We start from the raw sequence: 18,651 nt of genomic DNA, 5'->3' as shown, positions 1-18,651 counted from the left end.
GATTATTTCAAAAGGCAAAAGAAAAAGAATACAATTTTAAACTCATTCACTTATAAACAAAGATTATGAAAAACGAATTAATAAAAATAATAATTCGAAATGATTGAGATTACTTACAAAAGTTATGTAATTATTGCCATGAATGTATTGTTCATAGACATATAACGAGTGATGCACTGCACAAGATTTTATCTTTGATGGGATCAATTAGAAAGTAAAACATTGTAAAATCCGTAGCTCTATGGAAGTTTATGTCAGAATGTATTTATTAGAATTCAATAAAATAACAAACATAATATAAATTAGAAGATGTGGTATGAGTGTGAATGAGACAACTCTCAATCCAAGTCAAAATGTATAAAAAGTTAGCAATAACATAGATCAAAGTACGGCCTTCGTTCCCTGAACCTAATCCTTAACCATACTATCCCTAACTTGATGTTGGTGAATCAAGGATCATTATATCTTCATGCAGTTATAAATGTTACCAGTCGAAATCACTTTTGAAACAAAAATATCAAATACACCAAATGGGGGTTCAAAAATATTGAATCAGTGTATATCTGTATATCTAATGATTTATAATTGTTACAATGTATATCTGCATATCAAATGGTTTATAATTGAACCAATGTATATCTGTATATCTAATGGTTTATGATTGAATCAATGTATATCTGCATATCTAACGGTTTATGATTGAATCACTGTATATCTGCATATCTAATGGTTTATACTTGTATCAATGTATTTCTGCATATCTAATGGTTTATAATTGAACCAATGCATATCTGCATATTTAATGGTTTATAATTTAGTCAATGCATATCTGCATATCTAATGGTTTATGATTGAACCAATGTATATCTGCATATCTAATGATTTATACTTGTATCAATGCATATCTGCATATCTAATGGTTTATAATTGAATCAATGCATATCTGCATATCTAATGGTTTATAATTGAACCAATGCATATCTGCATATTTAATGGTTTATAATTGAACCAATGTATATCTGCATATATAATGGTTTATGATTGAATCAATGTATATCTGCATATCTAACGGTTTATGATTGAATCACTGTATATCTGCATATCTAATGGTTTATACTTGTATCAATGTATTTCTGCATATATAATGGTTTATAATTGAATTAATGCATATCTGCATATTTAATGGTTTATAATTGAACCAATGTATATCTGCATATATAATGGTTTATAATTGAACCAATGTATATCTGCATATATAATGGTTTATAATTGAACCAATGCATATCTGCATATTTAATGGTTTATAATTTAGTCAATGCATATCTGTATATCTAATGGTTTATGATTGAATCAATGTATATCTGCATATCTAACGGTTTATGATTGAATCAATGCATATCTGCATATTTAATGGTTTATAATTGAACCAATGTATATCTGCATATATAATGGTTTATAATTGAATTAATGCATATCTGCATATCTAATGGTTTATAATTGAACCAATGCATATCTGCATATTTAATGGTTTATAATTTAGTCAATGCATATCTGTATATCTAATGGTTTATGATTGAATCAATGTATATCTGCATATCTAACGGTTTATGATTGAATCAATGCATATCTGCATATCTAATGGTTTATAATTGAACCAATGCATATCTGCATATTTAATGTTTATAATTTAGTCAATGCATATCTGCATATCTAATGGTTTATGATTGAATCAATGTATATCTGCATATCTAATGGTTTATAATTGAATCAATGCATATCTGCATATCTAATGGTTTATAATTGAACCAATGCATATCTGCATATTTAATGGTTTATAATTGAACCAATGTATATCTGTATATCTAATGGTTTATGATTGAATCAATGTATATCTGCATATCTAACGGTTTATGATTGAATCAATGCATATCTGCATATCTAATGGTTTATAATTGAGTCAATGCATATCTGCATACCTAATGGTTTATAATTGAATCAATGTATATCTGCATATCTAATGGTTTATAATTGAACCAATGCATATCTGCATATTTAATGGTTTATAATTGAACCAATGTATATCTGTATATCTAATGGTTTATGATTGAATCAATGTATATCTGCATATCTAACGGTTTATAATTGAACCAATGCATATCTGCATATTTAATGGTTTATAATTTAGTCAATGCATATCTGCATATCTAATGGTTTATGATTGAACCAATGTATATCTGCATATCTAATGATTTATACTTGTATCAATGCATATCTGCATATCTAATGGTTTATAATTGAATCAATGCATATCTGCATATCTAATGGTTTATAATTGAATCAATGCATATCTGCATATCTAATGGTTTATAATTGAACCAATGCATATCTGCATATTTAATGGTTTATAATTGAACCAATGTATATCTGCATATATAATGGTTTATAATTGAATTAATGCATATCTGCATATCTAATGGTTAAAAATTGAACCAATGCATATCTGCATATATAATGGTTTATAATTGAGTCAATGCATATCTGCATACCTAATGGTTTATAATTGAATCAATGTATATCTGCATATCTAATGGTTTATAATTGAACCAATGTATATCTGCATATATAATGGTTTATAATTGAATCAATGCATATCTGCATATCTAATGGTTAAAAATTGAACCAATGCATATCTGCATATATAATGATTTATAATTGAACCAATGTATATATGCATATCTAATGGTTTATAATTGAACCAATGTATATCTGCATATCTAATGGTTTATAATTGAACCAATCTATATCTGCATATCTAATGGTTTATAATTGAATAAGCAACAAGTTATATATTTTTTTATAAAGAAGCTATGCTACAAGAAGATACACGAACTTCAAAGTAAAGAAAATCTCGTATGACTGATTAATGTTCGCATTTATTAAGACATTTGGGTGCAAGTAAGCCGTGTATATTAGTTAGTCAATTAAAGTAATCATAATATGTCATAAAGTAAGGATATATGTACTTTTACGGATTTAGGTTTAACTATGCATCTTTGACAAGGAAATAAACAACATAATATTTAACCAGATTGTTATGTAAATGCATATTCTTGACCTTTTCTTGAGCTTTAAGGGACATCACTGTCGGTAATTACATTTTACCTGGTGTAAATTGTCTTTACATGTGACATAATACATTTATTTATCATTTGCTAAAAGCATCATGTGGTGTTATTTAATGATTCTAGTAGCCCATGATAGTCCCAACATCCTGCAGCTATCAGTAATATAAACAAGACACAATTTTTATTCTTGTGAGATAAGAAAGTAACCTTCAACGAAAAAGGTAATATGTTTTCCTAATACATTTTTTTTATATTTCAAATATTTTTTTGATCTTCAATATTTAAGTTATGCTTCTTTCATATATTCATTCGAATTCGAATATATGTTACCTCACCTCTACGGTATATACAATGTAGTTGATTTCAATTTGTTACGTTTTATACAAGTCATGAAAACATGTTTTTTAAATATTCATCAGTAAAAGAAAAAAACATTTAATAGACATACTTTGGTTTTCACATGGTACTTATTTATATTTTGCGCTAACTGCAATAGTTATTCAATGTTAGCATTTAGATGTACGAAAATAAAACTAGCTGTTATACAAAATATACTCAACTTTTGTCTTTATACACCAATTAACTCCATTTTGTATTTTTGTTTTTTTTTTTTCCTAGATGCTGTTGGATAAATTCTGTATTCTGACCTTTTTGCCCTTGTTGGCGGCTGTACAACTTCGGGATGAGTTTATTAATATTGTTTTAAAAGATTGCTATTCGTACGAAAATAATGACAATGCCTTAACCATGGGGACACTAGAACAGATGAAGTGTATGACGCATCTTATCTTAAAAAATGACCCTAATTTCCGACTCAACCCAATCGATTTGCTTCGAATCCATATCAGCATGACGCATTTAAAGAATGGTGGGCCCCTAACTCTGGACATACCACCGATCATCGAGAAGAAAACGTTTGATCTTCTTCCAAAAGCACCTGTTCGCCTATCGGTAAGATAAATACTATATACTGACCTTAACTGTACTTTGTTAATCGTTGACATATATAATATGTCTTCCTAACATTACTTTTTAATGGTTTATGTGCTAATTTTTTACTTTTGACTTTCAGTATATATATATATATAAACCATAATTTATGTTTTTGAGTCGGTCAACAGTTACTTATACTTAATAAGATGTATTAAATTGTAACCCACGCGACCCGTTGCGGGGAATTTAAAAAAATAAGAATGTGTCCCAAGTACACGGATGCCCCATCCCCATTATCCTTTTCTGTGTTCAGTGGACCGTGAAAATGGGATTAAATCTCTAACTTGGCATTGAAATTAGAAAGATCATATCATAGGGAACATGTTTACTAAGTTTTAAGTTGATTGGACTTCAACTTCTTAGAAAATTACCTCGACCAAAAACTTTAACCTGGAGCGGGACAAAAGGACAAAGGTATACAGAAAAACACATTAGTTTACATTACATTGCATATATATGTACATTTGTTGAGGAAGCATTACATATGAGTTTTTAACAACGGTGTGATCAGTATAGCCGACAGGTTAACATCAGAGAGAATCCAGTTTATCATTTATAATTCTAATAAATTGGCACAATTTTCGAAGTTTAGATTTCTGTTTTTGGTTCATAATAGCATTAAATTTTAAAACATTACAGTTCGTTAGGTATTTCTTGTCAATAAGTAGTGTCCTATCTGTCAAGAGACTGCTGCATTCCATTACATAGTGGTATTCGTCACCTATAGCAACTCTGCACAACGGACACTTTCTCTGTTCTCGGGGAATGTTTTGCCATCTACCATTTTCAATCGGCAGTTTATGGTTCATTGTCCTAAACCGATACATTGTTATTACATCTTTATCATCAAGTACGTTAAGGTAGTGTTCGAAATTGTGTGATATCTTGTATAGGCGATAATTCAGGGCTTTCGGCGAATCGTTTACCTTTCCTGACCACGACTGTGTAAACTGATCTTCTAGTCTTTGTTTAATTATCGATTTAATGTTAGGTGATGTGTTTTGGAATGACCATAAGTAAGAGAATCCACAATTGTCTAGAATACTTTTCATCTTGTCTAACGATCGCGATCGAAATGTTGTTTCTTGTGCTAACTTGAAAAGGTATCTAAACATTACAGCAGCGAGCTTACTTTCTTTACCGGTAATTAACATTGTCCAATAAGATATAATTCTAGTTTTTATATCTATTTCTAGGGGATACAGACCCAGTTCTCCATAAATGAAGTCGTTTTGAGTAGATGGCTTAAGATGTAAAAGTAGCTTAAAAAATTTAGTTTGAACTCTTTCTAGTAAATCTAAGTTTTCGTAACCACATATTTCGCATCCATATAGCAGAAAAGGTTTTACCAGTAAGTCAAACAAATCTACATGGCATTTAATTGATAAATTGTGAATTCTTCCCTTCCTTAAAACTTCGTACATTGTACTTGTTGCTTTGTCCTTTATATGTTGTTTGCAATGTTTAAAGCTGCCTGTTTTGCTGAAAATAATTCCTAAGTAGTTAAAGTGTTTTACAGTTTCAATATGATGATTGTTGAATCGGAAAAGTGGAGGGTTTGTAGTTCTTCCTTTTGAAAAAATTAAAATTTTAGTTTTAGCAACATTTACTCGCATCTTCCAGGTTTCGCAATACTTTTTAAATTTGTTAAGTGCATGTTGCAGTTGGTCAGGTGATTCTGCCATGATTACAGTGTCATCTGCGTAGAGAATTATGAATGATTTCATTAAAGTTCCAAGTTTTTCTTCTATATCTTTACTTATTGTGTTCATACCTAAAACATTTTCCGAGATGAGATAGTCTTCTAGGTCATTCAAGTATAAAGAAAATAAAAACGGTGACAGATTTTCTCCTTGTCTGACACCGATTTCACAAGCGAAAGGTTCACAAATTTGACCATTATAGCTCAAGCTGGATTTAATATTCTGGTACATGCTAAAAATGGTATTAAACATTTCCCCTTTATATTGTTGTTCAACATTTTAAACCATAAGAAATTACGATTAACCGTATCGAAGGCCTTTTCAAAGTCTACAAATGCGCTAAATAGTTTCTTTTTTGAGTGTTGTAAAACTTCAATTAGAGAGTTCAGAAGAAACGCGCAATCAATTGTTGAGTATTTTTCTCGGAAACCATTTTGATTTTCTTTAAGAAGAGATATTTGTTCTGAGAATTTTTTAAGGCGTTCATTTAATACCGCTGTAAAGACTTTTCCGAAACAGCTCACAATAGTTATTGGTCTGTAATTTTTGGGGTTGCGTTTGTCACCTTTGTTCTTGTAGACAGGTTTTATCATTCCTTGGACCCATTGTTTTGGGATTTTTCCGGAGTCGAAAACAAGGTTGAAAATTTTCACATATATGTCTATAAGAACATGAGCGGATGTTTTTAAATATTCATTAATCAGTTTGTCTTCGGCGCATGCTTTGTTATTTTTCAGATTTTTCAACGCTTTAAGAATTTCATGTTTTGTAATTTTGCTATTTAACTCATCGTTTATTTCTTCGTGGGAAATATTACTTTCAATTAGTTGTTTTTCTGTATCATCTCTCAGATCACTGTTTAACTCTTTGAAATATGAGACCAATTTGTCGAAATCAATCTTAGGCTGAGCTGTACTTTTGTTTTCATTAAGAAGTCGCCAAAATTCCTTAGCATCCTTTTGCTTTAGATCATCCATTTTCTTTCGGAAATCGCTTCTGTATTTCTTATGAGCTTTGTTCATTGTATTTTTATATCTCTTCTCGGCATCTGACACAAGTGCTCTGTGGAACGGTGACTTATTTTTATTTCGTTTCATCTTACGGAATTCTGACCTAGCGGCTTTGCAGTCATGGTCAAACCATGGTTTATTTTTTCTATGTTCTGACTTCTTTCCTGTACTGACTTTAAACCCAAAAGTGTTTCCGCTGAATTTATTAACACTTTGCCTATTTTACTGATTATCATATCTACTGTTTCTTGCGTCACTACTGTTGTGCCATCAATTTCAGAATTAATATTTTCTATTTCTGTAAGGTTCAAGCATTCTAAGAATTTGTGTGATTTTTCATTAGTCCAATTGTTTATTTTTTGTTCATTTGTTCTAGTATCATCGCTACATTTGGTGCTGACTTCTTGATCTGTTTGTTTCAGCGATATCTCGATTGGGGAATGAACATCTGAATAGAGACTTGAAAAATCAAGTACTTTAAAATCGTTAAATTTTTGAATAAGTTCTGCACTGCATAGGCAATAATCAACAATGCTTGAATTACGGCATGTGAACTTTCCATCTATGTCACCTAGAGTTCTCCCATTCATGATGAAGAAGTTATTTCCCTTGCAAAAATTTAGTAGTTGATTTCCAAACCTATTCTTGTTTTTATCTCTACTGTTCCTTTTGCGAGAGAAGTCAAACTGGTATAAATTGCAAACAGTATTTACTTGTATATTTTCGATATCTACGACATGAGATTCACTACCGGGAACAAATGTAAAATCATCCTCGGACCCGGTTCTTGCGTTAAAATCACCAACGAGTAAACATTTTGAAAACTTATGTGATAGTTCAAATAATTCCATCTCAATTTCGTTTATTGCATCAATGGATGAATATGAAGTATATTCAGGCGGGATGTAAATAATTCCCAAAAGAATGTCATCTGATCTATTTATTACTTTCGATATTTTACACCACAAAACAAATTTAATTTCAGTTTTGATATATTCAATATTATCTTTGAGATGATTTTTGTACGCTACAGCTAAACCCCCGACCTTATTTTGCCAATTTTATTTCTGTTTTTATAAATCAATTCATATCCCTGTAATTGTATATCATCAATATCGTCTAGTTTTGTTTCTACAATGCCAGCAATATCCGTTTTATACAGCAGTTCCGTAAATTCAGGATATTTGAGTTTTGATTTAATTCCACAACAATTAATACAAGTAAGATTTAAATAATTTAACTGATCATTCTGGTTTTCTGAGGACTCTCTCGACCCGTCCTATATCGGCGTGGTTATGGTTTCCTCATTAATGGCGTCATTGTTTCCAGATTCCTGTCGGGACCTTTTAAAAGGGCGTTCATTTACAGTTTTGTTTCTATACGAATTTTGTTGGGTTTGACGTAGTAGAACATCCCTATATTCTGTGCCGTTTGGTGTTGTGTCGAGTGATACATGCGGTTTCCCATTGATGTATAATTTATCTCTTACCAGTTTAACTTTTTTACCCTCCTTCTTAGCCTTCTTCATTACAGGGTAGAGTTCTTTCCGTTTACTTTCAATTTCAATCGGGAAATTGTTCGCTTATCCTTAATTGTTTCCCTTTCAGCTTGAATGTATTTTTAAGTATATCTTCCAGCTCATCTCTGTGGATAAATTTGGCTACAATAGGACGGGCTCCGTTCAGTCCGGGTTTTCCAAATCGATGAACGCCACCGAGATTTACTTTATACGGTATGTCCAGTTCGTTTAATAAAAAGTTCTGAATTTTCAATTGGCACGATTCTTCCCGCTGAAACGCTAACCCGGAGAATACTAGGTTATCGCTGATGCTTCTGCATTTTAGATCTAACATATCGGCTTTTAATTCCTTAATGGCTTTGAGAATGTTCCATTATCCTCTCCTATCGTCTCCATCCTGAGATTTATCTGAGATATCTCTTCAGCATTTGCTGAATATTTGTCAACTATAGTATGAACGATCTGACCCATTTTTTCAACACTTTCTTCAACTTTCCTATTTCGGTCTTGAATTTCGACAATTGTTTCCTCATTTGTCTGTACTCTTGTAGACAAATTTGACAGGCCTTCCTTTATACCATCGATTTTCTGTACTTCTTTCTGTATTTTCTCGATCCTATCCGTTAGAACTCGTAGCGACTTCAGGATTTCCATAAGGATAACTCTAGCATCTTTGTCATATAAGAGGTTTCCCGATAATTCATCGTCGGTTCGTTGGATATTTGCGGCCATTTTGACGTTGCTTTGGTTATCCGATTGTTTTCAATTGTTCCGACGTATAGTGACGTTATGACTATAGATACAAATGCCTTCTTGTTTTGCCTAAGTTTTTTTGTAGAAAACGGTTTTAAGAGAATATGGCCAAATAAATCACATAAGATCAGAGTTAATATCAAACGAAATCTTCTTACCGTTTTAAATCGTATATTTTAGTTGTTCGGCTGATTATAGTCAATCTTGTAGCGATTTTGTTCAAGAGCAAATTTTGCGTGCTGCTTCCTCAACAACGTACCGGAAGTTCTCTCTGTACTACGGGACACATCAGCGTCAAAAGCTGTGCACATATAATTTTGCTCTTCACATAACACATCTTTATATTATGAAAATCGCATGTATTTTTAATTTCAGTTAATTTAGTAGGAAGTAAGGTTTCCAATACCAATTTATTTTTTTTTTTATTCGAATATTCAAGTTCTCAATATTTTCACTTTCAAATTAATCGATAGTTCGGTCCATTTTTTCTTATTTACAGAGCAGGGGTGGTGTTCTCGAAAGTATCATAAGATTCGTTCCAAGTCATAGATAAGACCAATTTTAGGATGGACTTATGATCAGTTTAGGACACTCTTAAGTTGTGTCTCGAAGCTATCTTAGACGCATCTTGTGTTAGGACGTCCTATACATATCCTATGTGTGAAATAGTAAAAGTAGTTGTTTGATATCTAAGGACGTCCTATACATATCCTATGTGTGAAATAGTTAAAGTAGTTGTTTGATATCTAACATTTATTAAAGACGAAACCAATTAATAAAATAGTTTACGAAATTTCATAATTACATGCATGATTTCAAATGTAATTATAAAATGATATCAAAAAGGATTGTGATTTTAACTGGAAAACAAATTGTTGTGAAATGAGAATATTGAATTCGTAGTGTCAAAAACACGAATCATGCACAATTTCTTTATACGAATTAATAATCGATGGTGCGTTTCATTTCATGTTCATCTTCACGTTAAAAAAAAATAAAAAAAAAAAAGCATCCACAAAGTTAGGATGAAGATATGATGATCTTAAGACACCTAATTAGGTGTCCTAATATTAGGACGAAAATGTAATATATCCTAAGTTAAGAGATCTTCGAGAACACGACTAAGGACAAAGACTTGTCATAAGATGGTCTTAGGACACGTCCTAGTCCAAAGATAGCTTCGAGAACACCAACCCAGGTCTTCTTTTGTTGTGATAGATTGTATTTTATGACTGATCGCGTTGTTTAAGCCACTGAAGTGGCGGCCATCTATACGAAGAATGTGGTTCCGTACAAGCTGGAGGGGATCAGGAAAAGGGCGGGTACTGATGCCGTGTACTGATTTGCTTATTGTAGACATTTTTCTGGTTACATGTAATTATCCGGTGTCTTCTGGAATGACAAGCAATGTGAATAGATTGAACATGCCGTTTGGGTATTGTTTTTTGAAAGTGTATTTGTTCCTGTTTATAACGTTGTTGTGATGGTGAATCAAATGAAATCTGTGTTATTTAAACAAAATCTTTTAATTTACATGTGACTTCTTTCTGGTCATTTTAAAAATCAAACAAAGATTCGAAAGAAAAAGTTCAATACAAAACACTTTTAATAATTGTTTTTACAAAAGTATGATATAATGTAAAAAATCATTGCAATCATAATTATGCATACTACACCTTTTTGTACCGTGTTAGATATACGAGAAATAACGATGGTTCTTAGATTTTTTTCATTATACAATATCTTCCTAACAGGATGAACATCTTCTAGGAGTATCGTCGTGCAAATAGCATTACTGAAACAAAAAACTTATAAAAGTATTGTTTTATCTCGCCACAAAACTACACACGACCTTCACTATCCTTATGATATTATTGCATACATATATACCATTGAACGTGTACCATTGACGTCTTTCAAGCCATTTTCTATGTAGAGAACAGCCTAAGTCAAATAATATATGCGAGTTTTTACTGGCCTAATCACTCATTCCACGTTCTTTAATTTAAAACTTATGTAAATCGGTTGACCCTTCCCCTGTGATTTTTAACCGGGAAGAGTCGATGAGGCATTTTGAAAACATTCAAACATGGTTACATCCTTACTTGATGCGCAATAATAATAACCTTAAAACATGACAAAAGGTCATGTAGCATACAAAATTACCGGAATATATAACCACATCCGTCAGAAATGTTTTCAATTTAGGTAATATACGAGAAGGGCATTTGACAAAGTATTCTTATAGGCATACAAATGCGTTTAAATAGAAATTTACACTCAAGCTGTGAGAAATTTAAGCAAGTTAAAAAGATTTTGATGATTTAAATGAACATATCTTGTTTTATCGTCATCAGTAGGACTCAGAGCTAAAAGGTCAACAGAATAAAAAAAAACTTGGTGGATAGCTGTATAACACATCTCCTTATTTTTACATTCTGAAGTGCATAAGATATACCGACAATGTTAAAAGATGGAAGAACTTATAACAGAAAAACGGGTGTTTTCAGATGCATCGTGTGACTGTTTTCGTTCCATTCTCTTTTGTAATTGCAATATCGGCTCTTTTTAAAAAAGCTTTTAATATTTTTACTGTCTGCACCAAGCTTCTCCCAACATAAAGTAAAGATTTTTTATAGTTACTAGAACACACCCGTATATGGCGGGTCCGTGACTGAATTAAAGTATATAACTATGCGCAAGCCTTATTTTAGTATAAGTATTGTCATCTGATAAAGTCAAGACATGCTGATTATAAGATACACAGTTTTCTCTGCTTTCAAATCTTTCTGTTTGAACCCGTCGAACTGGAACTTATTTGGAAAACAAAAGGTCCTGGAATGGAGTATTTTTTAATCAACAGCATTGTATATTAGTTATAAATATTGAATTCTTTGATTCGCTGTTTTACGTCATGCCCGCTAACAAATTGAAAACTGTACCTATACGCCTTACTTTAGTCCAGATTTTTAGTATTTGTATTGTTATCTTGGAAAGTTTAACTGATTAAAATACTACAATAGGTAACAATTTGACAATTAAGTAGTGTCAACCCTGTGATTATGACCCGTGTAGTACTATATCGCATATTAATCCTGAATACACCGTTTGGTGGTGCGCCAGTCAGATGCGGAACGTACAGATTAGTAATCAGTACAGGTGAATATACTATTGGTACCGGTATCGGACTCGACCCGGAACTTCTTAATTATTGGCAATATTAATTACGTGGAAAACAAAAGGGCCTGGAGTGGTGTAATTTTTAATCTACACCTTTGTACTATATTAGCTATTATATAAAGTTGAATTCTTTGATTCGTCGTTTTTACGTGATGACGGCTGACAAATTGGACCTCGTAATTTTAGTATTATAGATATATAAAGTAGTGCAAAAATACCAGATCTAAAGGCGATCAATAAAGTTAAAAATTCAGTTTAGGCTTTTGGAACTCTTCGTATTCAGGAATCACATTTGCATATCACTAGTTCTATTGACGTGATACGACAACACCTCTTTCACCAAGGAAGACAATACTTTCTCGAATGTTTCACTTGTAAGATATATCATGGTTTTAGATCTCATTTGAGAGAATATGGAAACATGCTTGGATTCTTATAACAGTTAATGGATTAAATGGTGTAAAAAAAATAAAAAAATCCTAATGTGGGAAAGATTTCTGGATATTTTAAAAGAAGGAGTGCCAATTTCCCCTGAATTAATTTTACACCAAGGCCATTTTCAATGTAAACGTACTTAAATGTAAATTTTCAAAGCCGTTTGTGTACATACTTTAGCTTTAAATTACCCCTAAACATGTTATATATAATTGTTTACGCCTAAAAATGACAAGAAACGTAATTTTGATAGATTTACACAACTTTGAGAATTTAACCCAGAAATGTATAAGGACATGGTTAACACGACCTAAGTTATGTGGAAAGTAAAGCTATGGGTATAAGTCTCATACAGGTTATCGGTGTCGTTCGATGACAAAAACATGTAAAATGTGCAATTTGGTAGACCAAAACGCCTCAGCTTTGAATAACTTTTTGAATAAATGGAAGTATGTAATTGTGTTGTTTTTGTTTTTTGTTTTTTTTTTGTTTTTTTTTGGGGGGGGGGGGGTTTCCAGGAAAGCGATGTATTTTGATAACATTGAGGAACAATAACACAAACATGCCCATAACTACAAAAACTGTAAAGTATCCACGTCAATAGAAAATGTATTAACGAGCTTCAAATTTATGTTGAAGGATTTGATAAAAGAAAGAGTCAAAAGGTCGGGGAGATTTAGATATGCGCGTAAACACTATGCACTTCCTATATTAAGGAAACGATTTCACACCCGTATCTCCTTGATAGACCCATAAACCAATCGTTACCCAGGAACGAGAGGAAAACCTTATAGAAAATCAAGCTATAGGACAACTGGAAAACAGTATTATAGCGTAAGCAATAGGAATATGCTTTGGAAAGTAGTTTTAGTAAAGAATCAAATAACGTTGGTTTATTGGTATAAATTGACGACTTATAGTGTTTGGCGAGCGGTGCTGTATTATAATAATTTCATCAAATATGGTATCAATAAACTACATTGAGGAGAAAAAATGGCAGCATGCATGTAAGCACCTGAACCAGACTGGGTTATAAGAAAAATTGATTAGAAACAAAAAAGAAAAAGAAGAAAGTCTATAGTACATAATAAAATTTCCTTGGAACAAGCTCTCTTGCCTAAAACCACCTGCTAAAACAACCGAAGCAACAAGTGGGAAACTTTCGTACAATTAAGGCCTAATCAATTAGGTAGTAACTCAAACAATTCAGATGAAACATTTTACGAAATATGAACGTTCTGTGCCTTAACCTAGGTTCACACTGCCGATCAGATCAACTTGATGATCCCGATAGTCCAAATTTCCACGACCAAGCGCAACCAAATTCTTGATCAGGCATGTTTACGACTTCTACCAGACCGCAATCCGACTGTACACGACCTTAATTCGATCATTCACGACTCTTTAATGACTCCATCACGATTCCATCCCGACAACAAAATAAATACTTATTCCATAATTCCGACCAATTCACGATCTTTACAACATCTTTACTCGACTGGCTAAACCAACTCAACTATTCACGATCTCAGCCTGATCTTGATCGGACCAGATCGACCTGATCGTACATGAGTCGCAGGGATAATCGGGAATTGGTCGGTATGCACATTTTGGAATAAAAACGTCTGAATTTTGTATTCCCTGCCGCTTTGGAATGGGAATCAAGTGTTACCCTTGCCCATCCGTACGCATGTACATGTACGTCCAAATATGACCCTTTATAATATTATATATAGCTGGGGCATTATCAGTGTCTTATGGACACATTCTCAGTTTTTTTGGTTATTTTCAGTAGAAGGTCCGAGTAAAATCATACATTTAAAATATCTACATAGAAATAAAGCAATTGGATTTGTAGGCAAGGTGCATCTTCGCTATCCGGGTTACGATACACTTCTCTCTTCTCCAGAGGGGATTGGATCGTAACCCTTGGCTAGCAAAGATGAGGCAATTTGGTCAGAGCTCAGAGAGACAGGTAAATAGCTGTGACGGAGCTTGTAGAGTGCAAAGAATACGAACAAGAAGGTTTAGACAGCAACGGGCGCCGCGAAATCTAGGTGAGACAGTGGCTAACACAACGACCACTGCACGTGTTGACAGTATGAGAGACTTGCACTAATTCAACAAAGAGTAACCCAATGCTTATAAAAACCTTTCCTCATAGTGGACACTGATATGTAATGGTAGTTGTATTACTCTTTTTTGGAAATGACACCACAAAATGAGATTTGACACTAGATTAGTACTTATGTTAGATAGCAATCCCCATTTCCTTGCTTTCTTACAAATAAAGCGTATACTGTTTGTCAAATATATATGCACATGTATGTAATCAGTATTTTTCTTAGATTTGATATCCAGTAGTTGAATGGTTAAAGATAGTTATTTTCTTTTTGCTGTATTGGAACAACCTCTATGTATTTGCCAAAAAATATTGCAAAAAGAGGGCAAAAATGTCACATATTTCCCCAAAATTTGACCCAAAGTAGAATTTCAATCCCTGGAGTGATCCCTTATCTGAAACAGTTTACAACTTTACATATATCTATCAAGAGATCAAGAGTGCACTTCTTTCTAACCAAAGTTTGGTAAACGTTGTGTGCCGTTTGTTATAGGTAGTTAAACGTTACAGAAGTAGAAATAAATGCATCGTTTGGTTAGAGGGGATTGGTATTTTGAATAATTTTAGAAAATGTTTTGAGTTATGACAAGCAAGTACACGTTTAGATAATTGATTTAATGTTAAAGTTAGACAGAAATGCATCGTTTGAACTAACAAACGACGAACGACAAACTGTAGACGCATTTTCAGCGTGTATAGTTTGTCAAAGTTTATGTAAACTTGCAAAAGAATGTTAGAAACAAATGATCACAACGTGTGCTCGCTGAACAATTTATTTGCATCGTTACTGTTAGAAAGACATTCGCACCAAATAAAAAATATTTGTCTTTCGTCTCATTTTTGTGTGAAATTTTGCCAAAAACTTCGAATGAAAACATAACTGACTGTAAGGGGACCTATATATAGTTGTTATTGACAATTTCTGTGTCATTTGGTGTTCTGTGAAAAGCTCTATCATTGGCAATTGTACCACATCTTCTTTTTTTTATGCTACAAACATTTGTGGACAAACGGAAAATACGGACAGACAAAACAGAAAATAGCCCATAAAACAGGTAGAATATAATCTTGATGATCTTATAAACCAACTTTGAAAGATAATTTAGTCATCAGCAGGCCAACAATGAATAGTAATGCACAATTACTTGAAAATTTGAAAAATCCGCCGGTGCCACAGTTGCAAGATTTTCTTCTCTTCCGGAACATCTGAAGCCATCCCAGGTTTTGTTGGGTTACCTGTTGCTAATTTTCTAGTTTTCTATGTTTTGTGGACTGCTGTTTGTCTTCTCGTCGGTTACAGTTTTTCACTATGGCTGTTTCGGTTTGTTTTCGACCTTTGAGATCGATCGTTCCTTTGGTGTCTTTTGCCTATCTTTTAAAATGTTACCTCTCCTTGCAAAAGTAAAGACACGTACTGTACATGGAGGAATTTTCGTACAGTTAAAAATAATGTTGGCAATATATTTTTGCGGAAGCAGAGTTATAAGAGTTAATCAGATCTGCACACACTTTCAGAGAATCGTGTAGTAGTCATGTGTCTTGTGTATGGCCGAGTAAAGATCGAAGAGTGGTCGAATGTGGTCGCGACAGCTCTCCTCAGAACACCAAATGACACAGAAATTATCAATAACAACTATAGGTCATCTAACAGTCATTTTTTTTTTCATTCGAACTTTTTGATGTAATTTCACACAAAAATGAGACGAAAGACAAATATTTTTTTTTTTTCATTTAGCGCGAAATTCTTTCTAACAGTAACGATACAAAATGTTCAGCGAGCACAAGTTCTGATCATTTGTTTCTAACATACTTTTGCAAGTTTGAATAAACTTTGACAAACTATACACGCTGCAAATGCGTCTACAGTTTGTCGTTCGTCGTTTGTTAGTTCAAACGATGCATTTCTTTCTAACTTTAACATTAAATCAACGTACGTGCGCATGGACGGACGAGGGTAACACTTAAAATGCCCACTCCGAAGCGGTTAGGAATTAAAAAAATCGGACGTTTTATACTAAAAATGTGCATACCCGACCAATTCCCGATTATCCCTACAACCCATATACTATCAAGTCAATCTGGTCTGGTCAAGATCAGGGTGAAATCGAGAATAGTTGATTTGGTCTAGCTAGTCGAGTAAAGATCATGTAAAGATCGTGAATTGATTTTGTTGTCGGGATGGAGTCATTAAGGAGTCGTAATTGGTTGATTTAAGGTCGTGTACAGTCGGATGGCGGTCGGGTAGAAGTTGTAAACAGGCCCGATCAAGAATTTGGTTGAGGTTGGTCGTGGAAATTTGGACAATCGGGATCATCGAGTTGATCTGATCGACAGTGTGAACCTAGGTTTATTTGGTAATTCATATAAAATATGCTCTTAACAAATTATGATTGATCTGTGACTTAAAAGACAATTAACATAAAACATTCTTTCAGTATGGTAGGTCTTATTTATGCGCTTCAATTGAAAATATATCAGTTAGATTCAACTTTATGTTGCAGGATTTGATAAAGCGAAGAGTAAAAAGGTCGAGGAGATATGGATATGGTCGTGGATACGGACGTAAACAATATACACCATCAGAATTGCCAGACTCCGATCTAAAGAAGATTATCAAAGAGATCTTAGATTCACCTGCACCTGTTATTAAGAAGCCTTTCAAAATTCATTGGAATTTAACAGATCGAAGAACGCATAATAGATCATCTAACTATTCTAGGGACCATCCGGTGAATCTCAAAAACTTAAAGTCCTATCTCAAACGTCGATATCCAGACGTTCAGGAACCAGATTATCAAAGGATTATTCAAAAGATCATGGACTCACCTGCACCTAATATTAAGAAACGATTTCAGACCAAAGAATCCATGATAGACCCAAGAACCTATCGCAGTCATAAAAAATCTGATGGCGGTGGAGGAGCGAGAAAGAATTCGTATAGAAACTCGGGCTATCGAAGAGATAGGGAAAACTCAAGATATGGGTGAAATATACTATTAATAGATATATGAAGGATAATTTGAATTAGCTAACTGCTGTAAAATGTATTTTATATCTTATGTTTTATGTAATTTGTATTTTGTTTGTCAAAATCTGTACTTATGCTTTACGACAATAAAGATAGGAAAATATATTATTGAGTTGTCTAAGGAAGCATGTCATTGTTTTACATCAAGTTGAGGCTGTTCCCAGGTATTACAACACGTGTGGGTCACGTGTAATACGGAAAACCATGAACAATATATATATATTAAAATTGAGAAAGGAAATGGTGAATATGTCAAAGCGACAACCACCCGACCATAGAGCAAACAACAGCCGAAGGCAACCAATGGGTCTTCAATGTAGCGAGAATTCCCGCACCCGTAGGTGTCCTTCAGCTGGCCCCTAAAATATGCATAATAGTACAGTGATAATGGACGTCATACTAAACTCCGAATTATACACAAGAAACCAAAATTTAAAATCATACAAGACTAACAAAGGCCAGAGGCTCCTGACTTGGGACAGGCGCAAAATTGCGGCGGGGTTAAACATGTTTATGAGATCTCAACCCTCCCCCTATACCTCTAGCCAATGTAGAAAAGTAAAAGAATAACAATACGCACATTAAAATTCAGTTCAAGAGAAGTCCGAGTCTGATGTCAAAAGATGTAACAAAAGAAAATAAATAAAATGACAATAATACATAAATAACAACAGACTACTAGCAGTTAACTGACATGCCAGCTCCAGACCTCAATTAAACTGATTGAAAGATTATGTCTTCATCATATGAATATCAGGTACAATCCCTCCCGTTAGGGGTTTA

General features: G+C 33.2%; 1 long non-coding RNA gene across 1 annotated transcript; it reads left to right on the top strand.

Annotated features, from left to right (window-relative positions):
• The first annotated feature begins 3,187 nt into the window (after nucleotides 1–3,187).
• LOC143080661 (uncharacterized) lies at nucleotides 3,188–17,971 on the top strand. Its single transcript, XR_012979763.1, has 3 exons — nucleotides 3,188–3,346; nucleotides 3,744–4,076; nucleotides 17,342–17,971. It is a non-coding gene; the product is annotated as an uncharacterized LOC143080661 (long non-coding RNA).
• Nucleotides 17,972–18,651: the final 680 nt, after the last annotated feature.

The sequence above is a fragment of the Mytilus galloprovincialis genome, chromosome 6 (assembly GCF_965363235.1).
Source record: "Mytilus galloprovincialis chromosome 6, xbMytGall1.hap1.1, whole genome shotgun sequence".
Lineage (NCBI taxonomy): Eukaryota > Metazoa > Mollusca > Bivalvia > Mytilida > Mytilidae > Mytilus > Mytilus galloprovincialis.
The sequence above is the reverse complement of the archived record's forward strand: the minus strand, read 5'-3'. Positions and strand labels throughout refer to the sequence as shown.